The sequence below is a fragment of the Stenella coeruleoalba genome (assembly GCF_951394435.1).
Source record: "Stenella coeruleoalba genome assembly, contig: scaffold_91, whole genome shotgun sequence".
NCBI classification, from domain to species: Eukaryota; Metazoa; Chordata; class Mammalia; order Artiodactyla; family Delphinidae; genus Stenella; species Stenella coeruleoalba.
In genome coordinates this window covers 853,669-873,215 of record NW_027646130.1, presented here as the reverse complement: position 1 = coordinate 873,215, position 19,547 = coordinate 853,669, and the positions used below count along the sequence as shown (strand labels likewise).

The 19,547-nt window shown below is 43.9% G+C and overlaps 1 long non-coding RNA gene across 1 annotated transcript in view; it reads left to right on the top strand.

Annotated features, from left to right (window-relative positions):
- The first annotated feature begins 4,401 nt into the window (after positions 1-4,401).
- LOC307181310 overlaps positions 4,402-19,547 on the top strand; it is an 843,792-nt gene continuing 828,646 nt past the window's right edge. The window contains exon 1 of the long non-coding RNA XR_013826403.1: positions 4,402-4,472. This is a non-coding gene — a long non-coding RNA (uncharacterized lncRNA). The remainder of the gene's footprint in view (positions 4,473-19,547) is intronic.

The following is a 19,547-nucleotide window of genomic DNA, read 5'->3' as shown; positions in this document are numbered from 1 at the left end:
GTTCTCCATGGCCTGTCCTGCCTTTCTGGATTTTACACTTTTTTCAGATGGCCCTTTTGACCGGGGGGAAGTGAGACTTCATTGTAGTGCAGATTTCCTTTGCAAGCTTGCTTGGTTGGCCAAAAAGGGCATATGCGTTTTTTCCTGAATATATTCAGGAAAAAACGCATACGCCCTTTTTGGCCAAGTGCATCATTGTGGACGTTCTGCCTCTTTTCCTATGCTTTCAATGCAATTCCAGTCTACCTCCTGAAATCGGTTTCCTGCAATTCTGCCCCGCTTTCAAGTCCTCTTGGCAGCCTTACTTCAGTCTATTTTTGGACGATAGCTGTCATTTATAACTCTGCAGGTTTGTGAATTACACTGCCCCTGAGCTCCTTTCTTCAACTCGCTTTCTTGTGACCTGGCCGCAACACCGCAGGATGGCTTCAGGCCCTAATCTGGTTCCGGCACGGCACGCTGAGCCTTTGGTTATTTCCTCTTCCTGGTGGGAAATGAGAGTTAAATTTGCCCGTCCAGACACCTCCAGCTAGCCTCTCATTGGTTCTCGCTATTCCTGTTCATCTTCCGCAGAAATTGCAAACTGGGCCAAACAGGAGGTTAAAGGCCCTGACTCTCCAAGTGGGGAGAGTGTTAGTAAAGCGTCTGGAATGTTGAACCCGAGTTCCAGGGGAGGAAAACTGAGACATATTTGAACACGTCTCCCATTGACATGGTTGATCATACTTGGGTTCCACATGCATGTTTTAGCTGAAGGAAGAATACCTAAAACCTGGGTAGTTGAAACCCGTGGAATGGGTACTATGCAATATGACTTCAAAGGGTCTTCATTTGCTCACCGAACCTCTCCAATCCTATCACTGCTGCGTTTATGCCCCTGTACACATGCTTGATTCTCTTTCGGAGACATAGCAATCCATAGGTTTTAAGATACTTACTAGTCAGGTACATTCTTAGGCGTTTAATATGCGGTGTTGAGTCCATTTCGTTGAGCAAGGAGTAGCTCTTGTCTATTCCATATTTGGCTTAAGGAACTTTATCTGTGCTCATTTCAATCTCTGGTTTTATGCAGCACCCCAACTCACCTTTCCCCTTAAGCAAGCATAAGTTGGTTTTCTAAATTTGAGAACCTGTTCTGTTCTGTAATTCAGTTCCTGTGTAGCCAAGTTTACATTCCGTGTATTAGTGATATCTTATGATGTTTCTTTTTCTGTGTGACTTATTTCAGTTAGAATCATCATACCTGAATCCACTCATTGTGCTGCTAAGGGCCTGATGACACAGATTTCATTGCTGAGTGATATTGCTTTGTAAGTAAATACCACAACTTCTTTATCCATTTTTCACTTTCTGTGATGTTGAACTTGTACTGTAAATGAGGTTCTTGTAAACAGAGCCGTTCCGAACTTTGGGGTGGCTGTGTCTTTTTGATTTTAATTTCCCTAAGCTATAGGACCATAAGTGGAAGTGCCCTAGGTTCTGTTGCTTTGTTTTTTAGATGTTTCAGGAAACACCATACACTTCTCCCGAGTGGTTGTTGGCAATTTACATCCCGCCCATCAGCATAACAAGGCTCCCAGTTCTCCATGGCCTGTCCTGCCTTTCTGGATTTTACACTTTTTTCAGATGGCCCTTTTGACCGGGGGGAAGTGAGACTTCATTGTAGTGCAGATTTCCTTTGCAAGCTTGCTTGGTTGGCCAAAAAGGGCATATGCGTTTTTTCCTGAATATATTCAGGAAAAAACGCATACGCCCTTTTTGGCCAAGTGCATCATTGTGGACGTTCTGCCTCTTTTCCTATGCTTTCAATGCAATTCCAGTCTACCTCCTGAAATCGGTTTCCTGCAATTCTGCCCCGCTTTCAAGTCCTCTTGGCAGCCTTACTTCAGTCTATTTTTGGACGATAGCTGTCATTTATAACTCTGCAGGTTTGTGAATTACAGTGCCCCTGAGCTCCTTTCTTCAACTCGCTTTCTTGTGACCTGGCCGCAACACCGCAGGATGGCTTCAGGCCCTAATCTGGTTCCGGCACGGCACGCTGAGCCTTTGGTTATTTCCTCTTCCTGGTGGGAAATGAGAGTTAAATTTGCCCGTCCAGACACCTCCAGCTAGCCTCTCATTGGTTCTCGCTATTCCTGTTCATCTTCCGCAGAAATTGCAAACTGGGCCAAACAGGAGGTTAAAGGCCCTGACTCTCCAAGTGGGGAGAGTGTTAGTAAAGCGTCTGGAATGTTGAACCCGAGTTCCAGGGGAGGAAAACTGAGACATATTTGAACACGTCTCCCATTGACATGGTTGATCATACTTGGGTTCCACATGCATGTTTTAGCTGAAGGAAGAATACCTAAAACCTGGGTAGTTGAAACCCATGGAATGGGTACTATGCAATATGACTTCAAAGGGTCTTCATTTGCTCACCGAACCTCTCCAATCCTATCACTGCTGCGTTTATGCCCCTGTACACATGCTTGATTCTCTTTCGGAGACATAGCAATCCATAGGTTTTAAGATACTTACTAGTCAGGTACATTCTTAGGCGTTTAATATGCGGTGTTGAGTCCATTTCGTTGAGCAAGGAGTAGCTCTTGTCTATTCCATATTTGGCTTAAGGAACTTTATCTGTGCTCATTTCAATCTCTGGTTTTATGCAGCACCCCAACTCACCTTTCCCCTTAAGCAAGCATAAGTTGGTTTTCTAAATTTGAGAACCTGTTCTGTTCTGTAATTCAGTTCCTGTGTAGCCAAGTTTACATTCCGTGTATTACTGATATCTTATGATGTTTCTTTTTCTGTGTGACTTATTTCAGTTAGAATCATCATACCTGAATCCACTCATTGTGCTGCTAAGGGCCTGATGACACAGATTTCATTGCTGAGTGATATTGCTTTGTAAGTAAATACCACAACTTCTTTATCCATTTTTCACTTTCTGCGATGTTGAACTTGTACTGTAAACGAGGTTCTTGTAAACAGAGCCGTTCCGAACTTTGAGGTGGCTGTGTCTTTTTGATTTTAATTTCCCTAAGCTATAGGACCATAAGTGGAAGTGCCCTAGGTTCTGTTGCTTTGTTTTTTAGATGTTTCAGGAAACACCATACACTTCTCCCGAGTGGTTGTTGGCAATTTACATCCCGCCCATCAGCATAACAAGGCTCCCAGTTCTCCATGGCCTGTCCTGCCTTTCTGGATTTTACACTTTTTTCAGATGGCCCTTTTGACCGGGGGGAAGTGAGACTTCATTGTAGTGCAGATTTCCTTTGCAAGCTTGCTTGGTTGGCCAAAAAGGGCGTATGCGTTTTTTCCTGAATATATTCAGGAAAAAACGCATACGCCCTTTTTGGCCAAGTGCATCATTGTGGATGTTCTGCCTCTTTTCCTATGCTTTCAATGCAATTCCAGTCTACCTCCTGAAATCGGTTTCCTGCAATTCTGCCCCGCTTTCAAGTCCTCTTGGCAGCCTTACTTCAGTCTATTTTTGGACGATAGCTGTCATTTATAACTCTGCAGGTTTGTGAATTACAGTGCCCCTGAGCTCCTTTCTTCAACTCGCTTTCTTGTGACCTGGCCGCAACACCGCAGGATGGCTTCAGGCCCTAATCTGGTTCCGGCACGGCACACTGAGCCTTTGGTTATTTCCTCTTCCTGGTGGGAAATGAGAGTTAAATTTGCCCGTCCAGACACCTCCAGCTAGCCTCTCATTGGTTCTCGCTCTTCCTGTTCATCTTCCGCAGAAATTGCAAACTGGGCCAAACAGGAGGTTAAAGGCGCTGACTCACCAAGTGGGGAGAGTGTTAGTAAAGCGTCTGGAATGTTGCACCCGAGTTCCAGGGGAGGAAAACTGAGACATATTTGAACACGTCTCCCATTGACATGGTTGATCATACTTGGGTTCCACATGCATGTTTTAGCTGAAGGAAGAATACCTAAAACCTGGTTAGTTGAAACCCGTGGAATGGGTACCATGCAATATGACTTCAAAGGGTCTTCATTTGCTCACCGCACCTCTCCAATCCTATCACTGCTGCGTTTATGCCCCTGTACACATGCTTGATTCTCTTTCGGAGACATAGCAATCCATAGGTTTTAAGATACTTACTAGTCAGGTACATTCCTAGGCGTTTAATATGGGGTGTTGAGTCCATTTCGTTGAGCAAGGAGTAGCTCTTGTCTATTCCATATTTGGCTTAAGGAACTTTATCTGTGCTCATTTCAATCTCTGGCTTTATGCAGCACCCCAACTCACCTTTCCCCTTAAGCAAGCATAAATTTGTTTTCTAAATTTGAGACCCTGTTCTGTTCTGTAATTCAGTTCCTGTGTAGCCAAGTTTACATTCCGTGTATTACTGATATCTTATGATGTTTCTGTTTCTGTGTGACTTATTTCAGTTAGAATCATCATACCTGAATCCACTCATTGTGCTGCTAAGGGCCTGATGACACAGATTTCATTGCTGAGTGATATTGCTTTTTAAGTAAATACAACAACTTCTTTATCCATTTTTCAATTTCTGCGATGTTGAACTTGTACTGTAAACGAGGTTCTTGTAAACAGAGGCGTCCCAAACATTGGGGTGGCTGTGTCTTTTTGATTTTAATTTCCCTAAGCTATAAGACCATAAGTGGCAGTGCCCTAGGCTCTGTTGCTTTGTTTTTTAGATGTTTCAGGAAACACCATACACTTCTCCTGAGTGTCTGTTGGTAATTTACATCCCGCCCATCAGCATAACAAGGCTCCCAGTTCTCCATGGCCTGTCCTGCCTTTCTGGATTTTACACTTTTTTCAGATGGCCCTTTTGACCGGGGGGAAGTGAGACTTCATTGTAGTGCAGATTTCCTTTGCAAGCTTGCTTGGTTGGCCAAAAAGGGCGTATGCGTTTTTTCCTGAATATATTCAGGAAAAAACGCATACGCCCTTTTTGGCCAAGTGCATCATTGTGGACGTTCTGCCTCTTTTCCTATGCTTTCAATGCAATTCCAGTCTACCTCCTGAAATCGGTTTCCTGCAATTCTGCCCCGCTTTCAAGTCCTCTTGGCAGCCTTACTTCAGTCTATTTTTGGACGATAGCTGTCATTTATAACTCTGCAGGTTTGTGAATTACAGTGCCCCTGAGCTCTTTCTTCAACTCGCTTTCTTGTGAGCTGGCCGCAACACCGCAGGATGGCTTCAGGCCCTAATCTGGTTCCGGCACGGCACGCTGAGCCTTTGGTTATTTCCTCTTCCTGGTGGGAAATGAGAGTTAAATTTGCCCGTCCAGACACCTCCAGCTAATCTCTCATTGGTTCTCGCTATTCCTGTTCATCTTCCACAGAAATTGCAAACTGGGCCAAACAGGAGGTTAAAGGCGATGACTCTCCAAGTCGGGAGAGTGTTAATAAAGCGTCTGGAATGTTGCAGCAGAGTACCAGGGGAGGAAAACTGAGACATATTTGAACACGTCTCCCGTTCACACGGATGATCATACTCTGGGTTCCACATGCATATTTTAGCTGAAGGAAGAATACCTAAAACCTGGGTAGTTGAAACCCGTGGAATGGGTACCATGCAATATGACTTCAAAGGGTCTTCATTTGCTCACCGAACCTCTCCAATCCTATCACTGCTGCGTTTATGCCCCTGTACACATGCTTGATTCTCTTTCGGAGACATAGCAATCCATAGGTTTTAAGATACTTACTAGTCAGGTACATTCTTAGGCGTTTAATATGCGGTGTTGAGTCCATTTCGTTGAGCAAGGAGTAGCTCTTGTCTATTCCATATTTGGCTTAAGGAACTTTATCTGTGCTCATTTCAATCTCTAGTTTTATGCAGCACCCGAACTCACCTTTCCCCTTAAGCAAGCATAAGTTGGTTTTCTAAATTTGAGACCTTGTTCTGTTCTGTAATTCAGTTCCTGTGTAGCCAAGTTTACATTCCGTGTATTACTGATATCTTATGATGTTTCTTTTTCTGTGTGACTTATTTCAGTTAGAATCATCATACCTGAATCCACTCATTGTGATGCTAAGGGCCTGATGACACAGATTTCATTGCTGAGTGATATTGCTTTGTAAGTAAATACCACAACTTCTTTATCCATTTTTCATTTTCTGCGATGTTGAACTTGTACTGTAAATGAGGTTCTTGTAAACAGAGCCGTTCCAAACTTTGGGGTGGCTGTGTCTTTTTGATTTTAATTTCCATAAGCTATAGGACCATAAGTGGAAGTGCCCTAGGTTCTGTTGCTTTGTTTTTTAGATGTTTCAGGAAACACCATACACTTCTCCCGAGTGGTTGTTGGCAATTTACATCCCGCCCATCAGCATAACAAGGCTCTCAGTTCTCCATGGCCTGTCCTGCCTTTCTGGATTTTACACTTTTTTCAGATGGCCCTTTTGACCGGGGGGAAGTGAGACTTCATTGTAGTGCAGATTTCCTTTGCAAGCTTGCTTGGTTGGCCAAAAAGGGCGTATGCGTTTTTTCCTGAATATATTCAGGAAAAAACGCATACGCCCTTTTTGGCCAAGTGCATCATTGTGGACGTTCTGCCTCTTTTCCTATGCTTTCAATGCAATTCCAGTCTACCTCCTGAAATCGGTTTCCTGCAATTCTGCCCCGCTTTCAAGTCCTCTTGGCAGCCTTACTTCAGTCTATTTTTGGACGATAGCTGTCATTTATAACTCTGCAGGTTTGTGAATTACAGTGCCCCTGAGCTCTTTCTTCAACTCGCTTTCTTGTGAGCTGGCCGCAACACCACAGGATGGCTTCAGGCCCTAATCTGGTTCCGGCACGGCACGCTGAGCCTTTGGTTATTTCCTCTTCCTGGTGGGAAATGAGAGTTAAATTTGCCCGTCCAGACACCTCCAGCTAGTCTCTCATTGGTTCTCGCTATTCCTGTTCATCTTCCACAGAAATTACAAACTGGGCCAAACAGGAGGTTAAAGGCGATGACTCTCCAAGTCGGGAGAGTGTTAGTAAAGCGTCTGGAATGTTGCACCCGAGTACCAGGGGAGGAAAACTGAGACATATTTGAACACGTCTCCCGTTCACACGGATGATCATACTCTGGGTTCCACATGCATGTTTTAGCTGAAGGAAGAATACCTAAAACCTGGGTAGTTGAAACCCGTGGAATGGGTACCATGCAATATGACTTCAAAGGGTCTTCATTTGCTCACCGAACCTCTCCAATCCTATCACTGCTGCGTTTATGCCCCTGAACACATGCTTGATTCTCTTTCGGAGACATAGCAATCCATAGGTTTTAAGATACTTACTAGTCAGGTACATTCTTAGGCGTTTAATATGCGATGTTGAGTCCATTTCGTTGAGCAAGGAGTAGCTCTTGTCTATTCCATATTTGGCTTAAGGAACTTTATCTGTGCTCATTTCAATCTCTGGTTTTATGCAGCACCCGAACTCACCTTTACCCTTAAGCAAGCATAAGTTGGTTTTCTAAATTTGAGATCCTGTTCTGTTCTGTAATTCAGTTCCTGTGTAGCCAAGTTTACATTCCGTGTATTACTGATATCTTATGATGTTTCTTTTTCTGTGTGACTTATTTCAGTTAGAATCATCATACCTGAATCCACTCATTGTGCTGCTAAGGGCCTGATGACACAGATTTCATTGCTGAGTGATATTGCTTTGTAAGTAAATACCACAACTTCTTTATCCATTTTTCACTTTCTGCGATGTTGAACTTGTACTGTAAATGAGGTTCTTGTAAACAGAGCCGTTCCGAACTTTGAGGTGGCTGTGTCTTTTTGATTTTAATTTCCCTAAGCTATAGGACCATAAGTGGAAGTGCCCTAGGTTCTGTTGCTTTGTTTTTTAGATGTTTCAGGAAACACCATACACTTCTCCCGAGTGGTTGTTGGCAATTTACATCCCGCCCATCAGCATAACAAGGCTCCCAGTTCTCCATGGCCTGTCCTGCCTTTCTGGATTTTACACTTTTTTCAGATGGCCCTTTTGACCGGGGGGAAGTGAGACTTCATTGTAGTGCAGATTTCCTTTGCAAGCTTGCTTGGTTGGCCAAAAAGGGCGTATGCGTTTTTTCCTGAATATATTCAGGAAAAAACGCATACGCCCTTTTTGGCCAAGTGCATCATTGTGGACGTTCTGCCTCTTTTCCTATGCTTTCAATGCAATTCCAGTCTACCTCCTGAAATCGGTTTCCTGCAATTCTGCCCCGCTTTCAAGTCCTCTTGGCAGCCTTACTTCAGTCTATTTTTGGACGATAGCTGTCATTTATAACTCTGCAGGTTTGTGAATTACAGTGCCCCTGAGCTCCTTTCTTCAACTCGCTTTCTTGTGACCTGGCCGCAACACCGCAGGATGGCTTCAGGCCCTAATCTGGTTCCGGCACGGCACACTGAGCCTTTGGTTATTTCCTCTTCCTGGTGGGAAATGAGAGTTAAATTTGCCCGTCCAGACACCTCCAGCTAGCCTCTCATTGGTTCTCGCTCTTCCTGTTCATCTTCCGCAGAAATTGCAAACTGGGCCAAACAGGAGGTTAAAGGCGCTGACTCACCAAGTGGGGAGAGTGTTAGTAAAGCGTCTGGAATGTTGCACCCGAGTTCCAGGGGAGGAAAACTGAGACATATTTGAACACGTCTCCCATTGACATGGTTGATCATACTTGGGTTCCACATGCATGTTTTAGCTGAAGGAAGAATACCTAAAACCTGGGTAGTTGAAACCCGTGGAATGGGTACCATGCAATATGACTTCAAAGGGTCTTCATTTGCTCACCGAACCTCTCCAATCCTATCACTGCTGCGTTTATGCCCCTGTACACATGCTTGATTCTCTTTCGGAGACATAGCAATCCATAGGTTTTAAGATACTTACTAGTCAGGTACATTCCTAGGCGTTTAATATGGGGTGTTGAGTCCATTTCATTGAGCAAGGAGTAGCTCTTGTCTATTCCATATTTGGCTTAAGGAACTTTATCTGTGCTCATTTCAATCTCTGGCTTTATGCAGCACCCCAACTCACCTTTCCCCTTAAGCAAGCATAAATTGGTTTTCTAAATTTGAGACCCTGTTCTGTTCTGTAATTCAGTTCCTGTGTAGCCAAGATTACATTCCGTGTATTACTGATATCTTATGATGTTTCTGTTTCTGTGTGACTTATTTCAGTTAGAATCATCATACCTGAATCCACTCATTGTGCTGCTAAGGGCCTGATGACACAGATTTCATTGCTGAGTGATATTGCTTTGTAAGTAAATACCACAACTTCTTTATCCATTTTTCAATTTCTGCGATGTTGAACTTGTACTGTAAACGAGGTTCTTGTAAACAGAGGCGTCCCAAACATTGGGGTGGCTGTGTCTTTTTGATTTTAATTTCCCTAAGCTATAAGACCATAAGTGGCAGTGCCCTAGGCTCTGTTGCTTTGTTTTTTAGATGTTTCAGGAAACACCATACACTTCTCCTGAGTGTCTGTTGGTAATTTACATCCCGCCCATCAGCATAACAAGGCTCCCAGTTCTCCATGGCCTGTCCTGCCTTTCTGGATTTTACACTTTTTTCAGATGGCCCTTTTGACCGGGGGGAAGTGAGACTTCATTGTAGTGCAGATTTCCTTTGCAAGCTTGCTTGGTTTGCTAAAAAGGGCGTATGAGTTTTTTCCTGAATATATTCAGGAAAAAACGCATACGCCCTTTTTGGCCAAGTGCATCATTGTGGACGTTCTGCCTCTTTTCCTATGCTTTCAATGCAATTCCAGTCTACCTCCTGAAATCGGTTTCCTGCAATTCTGCCCCGCTTTCAAGTCCTCTTGGCAGCCTTACTTCAGTCTATTTTTGGACGATAGCTGTCATTTATAACTCTGCAGGTTTGTGAATTACAGTGCCCCTGAGCTCTTTCTTCAACTCGCTTTCTTGTGAGCTGGCCGCAACACCGCAGGATGGCTTCAGGCCCTAATCTGGTTCCGGCACGGCACGCTGAGCCTTTGGTTATTTCCTCTTCCTGGTGGGAAATGAGAGTTAAATTTGGCCGTCCAGACACCTCCAGCTAATCTCTCATTGGTTCTCGCTATTCCTGTTCATCTTCCACAGAAATTGCAAACTGGGCCAAACAGGAGGTTAAAGGCGATGACTCTCCAAGTCGGGAGAGTGTTAGTAAAGCGTCTGGAATGTTGCACCCGAGTACCAGGGGAGGAAAACTGAGACATATTTGAACACGTCTCCCGTTCACACGGATGATGATACTCTGGGTTCCATATGCATGTTTTAGCTGAAGGAAGAATACCTAAAACCTGGGTAGTTGAAACCCGTGGAATGGGTACCATGCAATATGACTTCAAAGGGTCTTCATTTGCTCACCGAACCTCTCCAATCCTATCACTGCTGCGTTTATGCCCATGTACACATGCTTGATTCTCTTTCGGAGACATAGCAATCCATAGGTTTTAAGATACTTACTAGTCAGGTACATTCTTAGGCGTTTAATATGCGGTGTTGAGTCCATTTCGTTGAGCAAGGAGTAGCTCTTGTCTATTCCATATTTGGCTTAAGGAACTTTATCTGTGCTCATTTCAATCTCTAGTTTTATGCAGCACCCGAACTCACCTTTCCCCTTAAGCAAGCATAAGTTGGTTTTCTAAATTTGAGACCCTGTTCTGTTCTGTAATTCAGTTCCTGTGTAGCCAAGTTTACATTCCGTGTATTAGTGATATCTTATGATGTTTCTTTTTCTGTGTGACTTATTTCAGTTAGAATCATCATACCTGAATCCACTCATTGTGCTGCTAAGGGCCTGATGACACAGATTTCATTGCTGAGTGATATTGCTTTGTAAGTAAATACCACAACTTCTTTATCCATTTTTCACTTTCTGCGATGTTGAACTTGTACTGTAAATGAGGTTCTTGTAAACAGAGCCGTTCCAAACTTTGGGGTGGCTGTGTCTTTTTGATTTTAATTTCCCTAAGCTATAGGACCATAAGTGGAAGTGCCCTAGGTTCTGTTGCTTTGTTTTTTAGATGTTTCAGGAAACACCATACACTTCTCCCGAGTGGTTGTTGGCAATTTACATCCCGCCCATCAGCATAACAAGGCTCCCAGTTCTCCATGGCCTGTCCTGCCTTTCTGGATTTTACACTTTTTTCAGATGGCCCTTTTGACCGGGGGGAAGTGAGACTTCATTGTAGTGCAGATTTCCTTTGCAAGCTTGCTTGGTTGGCCAAAAAGGGCGTATGCGTTTTTTCCTGAATATATTCAGGAAAAAACGCATACGCCCTTTTTGGCCAAGTGCATCATTGTGGACGTTCTGCCTCTTTTCCTATGCTTTCAATGCAATTCCAGTCTACCTCCTGAAATCGGTTTCCTGCAATTCTGCCCCGCTTTCAAGTCCTCTTGGCAGCCTTACTTCAGTCTATTTTTGGACGATAGCTGTCATTTATAACTCTGCAGGTTTGTGAATTACACTGCCCCTGAGCTCCTTTCTTCAACTCGCTTTCTTGTGACCTGGCCGCAACACCGCAGGATGGCTTCAGGCCCTAATCTGGTTCCGGCACGGCACGCTGAGCCTTTGGTTATTTCCTCTTCCTGGTGGGAAATGAGAGTTAAATTTGCCCGTCCAGACACCTCCAGCTAGCCTCTCATTGGTTCTCGCTATTCCTGTTCATCTTCCGCAGAAATTGCAAACTGGGCCAAACAGGAGGTTAAAGGCCCTGACTCTCCAAGTGGGGAGAGTGTTAGTAAAGCGTCTGGAATGTTGAACCCGAGTTCCAGGGGAGGAAAACTGAGACATATTTGAACACGTCTCCCATTGACATGGTTGATCATACTTGGGTTCCACATGCATGTTTTAGCTGAAGGAAGAATACCTAAAACCTGGGTAGTTGAAACCCGTGGAATGGGTACCATGCAATATGACTTCAAAGGGTCTTCATTTGCTCACCGAACCTCTCCAATCCTATCACTGCTGCGTTTATGCCCATGTACACATGCTTGATTCTCTTTCGGAGACATAGCAATCCATAGGTTTTAAGATACTTACTAGTCAGGTACATTCTTAGGCGTTTAATATGCGGTGTTGAGTCCATTTCGTTGAGCAAGGAGTAGCTCTTGTCTATTCCATATTTGGCTTAAGGAACTTTATCTGTGCTCATTTCAATCTCTAGTTTTATGCAGCACCCGAACTCACCTTTCCCCTTAAGCAAGCATAAGTTGGTTTTCTAAATTTGAGACCCTGTTCTGTTCTGTAATTCAGTTCCTGTGTAGCCAAGTTTACATTCCGTGTATTAGTGATATCTTATGATGTTTCTTTTTCTGTGTGACTTATTTCAGTTAGAATCATCATACCTGAATCCACTCATTGTGCTGCTAAGGGCCTGATGACACAGATTTCATTGCTGAGTGATATTGCTTTGTAAGTAAATACCACAACTTCTTTATCCATTTTTCACTTTCTGCGATGTTGAACTTGTACTGTAAATGAGGTCCTTGTAAACAGAGCCGTTCCAAACTTTGGGGTGGCTGTGTCTTTTTGATTTTAATTTCCCTAAGCTATAGGACCATAAGTGGAAGTGCCCTAGGTTCTGTTGCTTTGTTTTTTAGATGTTTCAGGAAACACCATACACTTCTCCCGAGTGGTTGTTGGCAATTTACATCCCGCCCATCAGCATAACAAGGCTCCCAGTTCTCCATGGCCTGTCCTGCCTTTCTGGATTTTACACTTTTTTCAGATGGCCCTTTTGACCGGGGGGAAGTGAGACTTCATTGTAGTGCAGATTTCCTTTGCAAGCTTGCTTGGTTGGCCAAAAAGGGCGTATGCGTTTTTTCCTGAATATATTCAGGAAAAAACGCATACGCCCTTTTTGGCCAAGTGCATCATTGTGGACGTTCTGCCTCTTTTCCTATGCTTTCAATGCAATTCCAGTCTACCTCCTGAAATCGGTTTCCTGCAATTCTGCCCCGCTTTCAAGTCCTCTTGGCAGCCTTACTTCAGTCTATTTTTGGACGATAGCTGTCATTTATAACTCTGCAGGTTTGTGAATTACACTGCCCCTGAGCTCCTTTCTTCAACTCGCTTTCTTGTGACCTGGCCGCAACACCGCAGGATGGCTTCAGGCCCTAATCTGGTTCCGGCACGGCACGCTGAGCCTTTGGTTATTTCCTCTTCCTGGTGGGAAATGAGAGTTAAATTTGCCCGTCCAGACACCTCCAGCTAGCCTCTCATTGGTTCTCGCTATTCCTGTTCATCTTCCGCAGAAATTGCAAACTGGGCCAAACAGGAGGTTAAAGGCCCTGACTCTCCAAGTGGGGAGAGTGTTAGTAAAGCGTCTGGAATGTTGAACCCGAGTTCCAGGGGAGGAAAACTGAGACATATTTGAACACGTCTCCCATTGACATGGTTGATCATACTTGGGTTCCACATGCATGTTTTAGCTGAAGGAAGAATACCTAAAACCTGGGTAGTTGAAACCCGTGGAATGGGTACCATGCAATATGACTTCAAAGGGTCTTCATTTGCTCACCGAACCTCTCCAATCCTATCACTGCTGCGTTTATGCCCCTGTACACATGCTTGATTCTCTTTCGGAGACATAGCAATCCATAGGTTTTAAGATACTTACTAGACAGGTACATTCTTAGGCGTTTAATATGCGGTGTTGAGTCCATTTCGTTGAGCAAGGAGTAGCTCTTGTCTATTCCATATTTGGCTTAAGGAACTTTATCTGTGCTCATTTCAATCTCTGGTTTTATGCAGCACCCCAACTCACCTTTCCCCTTAAGCAAGCATAAGTTGCTTTTCTAAATTTGAGAACCTGTTCTGTTCTGTAATTCAGTTCCTGTGTAGCCAAGTTTACATTCCGTGTATTACTGATATCTTATGATGTTTCTTTTTCTGTGTGACTTATTTCAGTTAGAATCATCATACCTGAATCCACTCATTGTGCTGCTAAGGGCCTGATGACACAGATTTCATTGCTGAGTGATATTGCTTTGTAAGTAAATACCACAACTTCTTTATCCATTTTTCACTTTCTGCGATGTTGAACTTGTACTGTAAACGAGGTTCTTGTAAACAGAGCCGTTCCGAACTTTGAGGTGGCTGTGTCTTTTTGATTTTAATTTCCCTAAGCTATAGGACCATAAGTGGAAGTGCCCTAGGTTCTGTTGCTTTGTTTTTTAGATGTTTCAGGAAACACCATACACTTCTCCCGAGTGTCTGTTGGCAATTTACATCCCGCCCATCAGCATAACAAGGCTCCCAGTTCTCCATGGCCTGTCTTGCCTTTCTGGATTTTACACTTTTTTCAGATGGCCCTTTTGACCGGGGGGAAGTGAGACTTCATTGTAGTGCAGATTTCCTTTGCAAGCTTGCTTGGTTGGCCAAAAAGGGCGTATGCGTTTTTTCCTGAATATATTCAGGAAAAAACGCATACGCCCTTTTTGGCCAAGTGCATCATTGTGGACGTTCTGCCTCTTTTCCTATGCTTTCAATGCAATTCCAGTCTACCTCCTGAAATCGGTTTCCTGCAATTCTGCCCCGCTTTCAAGTCCTCTTGGCAGCCTTACTTCAGTCTATTTTTGGACGATAGCTGTCATTTATAACTCTGCAGGTTTGTGAATTACAGTGCCCCTGAGCTCCTTTCTTCAACTCGCTTTCTTGTGACCTGGCCGCAACACCGCAGGATGGCTTCAGGCCCTAATCTGGTTCCGGCACGGCACACTGAGCCTTTGGTTATTTCCTCTTCCTGGTGGGAAATGAGAGTTAAATTTGCCCGTCCAGACACCTCCAGCTAGCCTCTCATTGGTTCTCGCTATTCCTGTTCATCTTCCGCAGAAATTGCAAACTGGGCCAAACAGGAGGTTAAAGGCGCTGACTCACCAAGTGTGGAGAGTGTTAGTAAAGCGTCTGGAATGTTGCACCCGAGTTCCAGGGGAGGAAAACTGAGACATATTTGAACACGTCTCCCATTAACATGGTTGATCATACTTGGGTTCCACATGCATGTTTTAGCTGAAGGAAGAATACCTAAAACCTGGGTAGTTGAAACCCGTGGAATGGGTACCATGCAATATGACTTCAAAGGGTCTTCATTTGCTCACCGCACCTCTCCAATCCTATCACTGCTGCGTTTATGCCCCTGTACACATGCTTGATTCTCTTTCGGAGACATAGCAATCCATAGGTTTTAAGATACTTACTAGTCAGGTACATTCCTAGGCGTTTAATATGCGGTGTTGAGTCCATTTCGTTGAGCAAGGAGTAGCTCTTGTCTATTCCATATTTGGCTTAAGGAACTTTATCTGTGCTCATTTCAATCTCTGGCTTTATGCAGCACCCCAACTCACCTTTCCCCTTAAGCAAGCATAAATTTGTTTTCTAAATTTGAGACCCTGTTCTGTTCTGTAATTCAGTTCCTGTGTAGCCAAGTTTACATTCCGTGTATTACTGATATCTTATGATGTTTCTGTTTCTGTGTGACTTATTTCAGTTAGAATCATCATACCTGAATCCACTCATTGTGCTGCTAAGGGCCTGATGACACAGATTTCATTGCTGAGTGATATTGCTTTGTAAGTAAATACCACAACTTCTTTATCCATTTTTCAATTTCTGCGATGTTGAACTTGTACTGTAAACGAGGTTCTTGTAAACAGAGGCGTCCCAAACATTGGGGTGGCTGTGTCTTTTTGATTTTAATTTCCCTAAGCTATAAGACCATAAGTGGCAGTGCCCTAGGCTCTGTTGCTTTGTTTTTTAGATGTTTCAGGAAACACCATACACTTCTCCTGAGTGTCTGTTGGTAATTTACATCCCGTCCATCAGCATAACAAGGCTCCCAGTTCTCCATGGCCTGTCCTGCCTTTCTGGATTTTACACTTTTTTCAGATGGCCCTTTTGACCGGGGGGAAGTGAGACTTCATTGTAGTGCAGATTTCCTTTGCAAGCTTGCTTGGTTGGCCAAAAAGGGCGTATGCGTTTTTTCCTGAATATATTCAGGAAAAAACGCATACGCCCTTTTTGGCCAAGTGCATCATTGTGGACGTTCTGCCTCTTTTCCTATGCTTTCAATGCAATTCCAGTCTACCTCCTGAAATCGGTTTCCTGCAATTCTGCCCCGCTTTCAAGTCCTCTTGGCAGCCTTACTTCAGTCTATTTTTGGACGATAGCTGTCATTTATAACTCTGCAGGTTTGTGAATTACAGTGCCCCTGAGCTCTTTCTTCAACTCGCTTTCTTGTGAGCTGGCCGCAACACCGCAGGATGGCTTCAGGCCCTAATCTGGTTCCGGCACGGCACGCTGAGCCTTTGGTTATTTCCTCTTCCTGGTGGGAAATGAGAGTTAAATTTGCCCGTCCAGACACCTCCAGCTAATCTCTCATTGGTTCTCGCTATTCCTGTTCATCTTCCACAGAAATTGCAAACTGGGCCAAACAGGAGGTTAAAGGCGATGACTCTCCAAGTCGGGAGAGTGTTAGTAAAGCGTCTGGAATGTTGCAGCAGAGTACCAGGGGAGGAAAACTGAGACATATTTGAACACGTCTCCCGTTCACACGGATGATCATACTCTGGGTTCCACATGCATATTTTAGCTGAAGGAAGAATACCTAAAACCTGGGTAGTTGAAACCCGTGGAATGGGTACCATGCAATATGACTTCAAAGGGTCTTCATTTGCTCACCGAACCTCTCCAATCCTATCACTGCTGCGTTTATGCCCCTGTACACATGCTTGATTCTCTTTCGGAGACATAGCAATCCATAGGTTTTAAGATACTTACTAGTCAGGTACATTCTTAGGCGTTTAATATGCGGTGTTGAGTCCATTTCGTTGAGCAAGGAGTAGGTCTTGTCTATTCCATATTTGGCTTAAGGAACTTTATCTGTGCTCATTTCAATCTCTAGTTTTATGCAGCACCCGAACTCACCTTTCCCCTTAAGCAAGCATAAGTTGGTTTTCTAAATTTGAGACCTTGTTCTGTTCTGTAATTCAGTTCCTGTGTAGCCAAGTTTACATTCCGTGTATTACTGATATCTTATGATGTTTCTTTTTCTGTGTGACTTATTTCAGTTAGAATCATCATACCTGAATCCACTCATTGTGCTGCTAAGGGCCTGATGACACAGATTTCATTGCTGAGTGATATTGCTTTGTAAGTAAATACCACAACTTCTTTATCCATTTTTCACTTTCTGCGATGTTGAACTTGTACTGTAAATGAGGTTCTTGTAAACAGAGCCGTTCCAAACTTTGGGGTGGCTGTGTCTTTTTGATTTTAATTTCCATAAGCTATAGGACCATAAGTGGAAGTGCCCTAGGTTCTGTTGCTTTGTTTTTTAGATGTTTCAGGAAACACCATACACTTCTCCCGAGTGGTTGTTGGCAATTTACATCCCGCCCATCAGCATAACAAGGCTCTCAGTTCTCCATGGCCTGTCCTGCCTTTCTGGATTTTACACTTTTTTCAGATGGCCCTTTTGACCGGGGGGAAGTGAGACTTCATTGTAGTGCAGATTTCCTTTGCAAGCTTGCTTGGTTGGCCAAAAAGGGCGTATGCGTTTTTTCCTGAATATATTCAGGAAAAAACGCATACGCCCTTTTTGGCCAAGTGCATCATTGTGGACGTTCTGCCTCTTTTCCTATGCTTTCAATGCAATTCCAGTCTACCTCCTGAAATCGGTTTCCTGCAATTCTGCCCCGCTTTCAAGTCCTCTTGGCAGCCTTACTTCAGTCTATTTTTGGACGATAGCTGTCATTTATAACTCTGCAGGTTTGTGAATTACAGTGCCCCTGAGCTCTTTCTTCAACTCGCTTTCTTGTGAGCTGGCCGCAACACCACAGGATGGCTTCAGGCCCTAATCTGGTTCCGGCACGGCACACTGAGCCTTTGGTTATTTCCTCTTCCTGGTGGGAAATGAGAGTTAAATTTGCCCGTCCAGACACCTCCAGCTAGTCTCTCATTGGTTCTCGCTATTCCTGTTCATCTTCCACAGAAATTACAAACTGGGCCAAACAGGAGGTTAAAGGCGATGACTCTCCAAGTCGGGAGAGTGTTAGTAAAGCATCTGGAATGTTGCACCCGAGTACCAGGGGAGGAAAACTGAGACATATTTGAACACGTCTCCCGTTCACACGGATGATCATACTCTGGGTTCCACATGCATGTTTTAGCTGAAGGAAGAATACCTAAAACCTGGGTAGTTGAAACCCGTGGAATGGGTACCATGCAATATGACTTCAAAGGGTCTTCATTTGCTCACCGAACCTCTCCAATCCTATCACTGCTGCGTTTATGCCCCTGTACACATGCTTGATTCTCTTTCGGAGACATAGCAATCCATAGGTTTTAAGATACTTACTAGTCAGGTACATTCTTAGGCGTTTAATATGCGATGTTGAGTCCATTTCGTTGAGCAAGGAGTAGCTCTTGTCTATTCCATATTTGGCTTAAGGAACTTTATCTGTGCTCATTTCAATCTCTGGTTTTATGCAGCACCCGAACTCACCTTTACCCTTAAGCAAGCATAAGTTGGTTTTCTAAATTTGAGATCCTGTTCTGTTCTGTAATTCAGTTCCTGTGTAGCCAAGTTTACATTCCGTGTATTACTGATATCTTATGATGTTTCTTTTTCTGTGTGACTTATTTCAGTTAGAATCATCATACCTGAATCCACTCATTGTGCTGCTAAGGGCCTGATGACACAGATTTCATTGCTGAGTGATATTGCTTTGTAAGTAAATACCACAACTTCTTTATCCATTTTTCACTTTCTGCGATGTTGAACTTGTACTGTAAATGAGGTTCTTGTAAACAGAGCCGTTCCAAACTTTGGGGTGGCTGTGTCTTTTTGATTTTAATTTCCCTAAGCTATAGGACCATAAGTGGAAGTGCCCTAGGTTCTGTTGCTTTGTTTTTTAGATGTTTCAGGAAACACCATACACTTCTCCCAAGTGGTTCTTGGCAATTTACATCCCGCCCATCAGCATAACAAGGCTCCCAGTTCTCCATGGCCTGTCCTGCCTTTCTGGATTTTACACTTTTTTCAGATGGCCCTTTTGACCGGGGGGAAGTGAGACTTCATTGTAGTGCAGATTTCCTTTGCAAGCTTGCTTGGTTGGCCAAAAAGGGCGTATGCGTTTTTTCCTGAATATATTCAGGAAAAAACGCATACGCCCTTTTTGGCCAAGTGCATCATTGTGGACGTTCGGCCTCTTTTCCTATGCTTTCAATGCAATTCCAGTCTACCTCCTGAAATCGGTTTCCTGCAATTCTGCCCCGCTTTCAAGTCCTCTTGGCAGCCTTACTTCAGTCTATTTTTGGACGATAGCTGTCATTTATAACTCTGCAGGTTTGTGAATTACAGTGCCCCTGAGCTCCTTTCTTCAACTCGCTTTCTTGTGACCTGGCCGCAACACCGCAGGATGGCTTCAGGCCCTAATCTGGTTCCGGCACGGCACACTGAGCCTTTGGTTATTTCCTCTTCCTGGTGGGAAATGAGAGTTAAATTTGCCCGTCCAGACACCTCCAGCTAGTCTCTCATTGGTTCTCGCTATTCCTGTTCATCTTCCACAGAATTTACAAACTGGGCCAAACAGGAG